General features: G+C 54.6%; 1 protein-coding gene across 1 annotated transcript in view; it reads left to right on the top strand.

The window, feature by feature from the left end:
- The window catches only part of P4HA3 (prolyl 4-hydroxylase, alpha polypeptide III), a gene marked incomplete at both ends in the record, with an annotated part of 3,448 nt that overhangs the window by 305 nt on the left and 2,566 nt on the right, over positions 1 to 577 (top strand). The gene's annotated exons all lie outside the window — the stretch shown is intronic.

Genomic DNA, 577 nt, shown 5'->3' with positions numbered 1-577 from the left:
TCCTGGTTGGATCTGGGATCAGCCCCACCCCAGGGGTAAAAGAGGGTCCATGAATCCCAGGGATGGGACTTGGGTGCCCTGGTAGAGGTTTTGCTCAGGTGACGCTGTGTCTCCAAGTGAAGCTGAAGAGCTGGGATGGAAGGTCAGGGTGTGGATAGGATGGGACAGGGTGGGATGAGATTGAGGTAGAGGTGAAGACGGAGGCTAAGATGGAGATGGAAATGAGGATGGAGCAGGACGGATGGGGATGGGGATAGGAAAGCAACAGGATGTGATGGGAGAAGATTAATGGGACTTACAATAGGGTGGAACGACATGGCATAGGGATGGGATGGGATAGAATGGGATGGGACAAGATGGGATGGGATAGAATGGGATTGGAATGAAGATGGTGATGGAGATAGGATGGGATGAGAAGGGATGGGACAGGATGGGATGAGGCTGGGTGTGGGGATGTGGTGAGATCGAATGGTACAGGAGGGGAGGGGATGGGATGGGATGGAGACAGGTTGGGATGGGGACAGGTGGATGGGATGGGATGAGATGGGATGGGACGGAATGGGATGGGGTGGGATGG

Source organism: Nestor notabilis, unplaced genomic scaffold (assembly GCF_000696875.1).
Source record: "Nestor notabilis isolate BGI_N333 unplaced genomic scaffold, ASM69687v1 scaffold25811, whole genome shotgun sequence".
In the NCBI taxonomy this organism is placed as follows: Eukaryota; Metazoa; Chordata; class Aves; order Psittaciformes; family Psittacidae; genus Nestor; species Nestor notabilis.
This window is presented reverse-complemented; position numbering and strand designations above follow the sequence as displayed.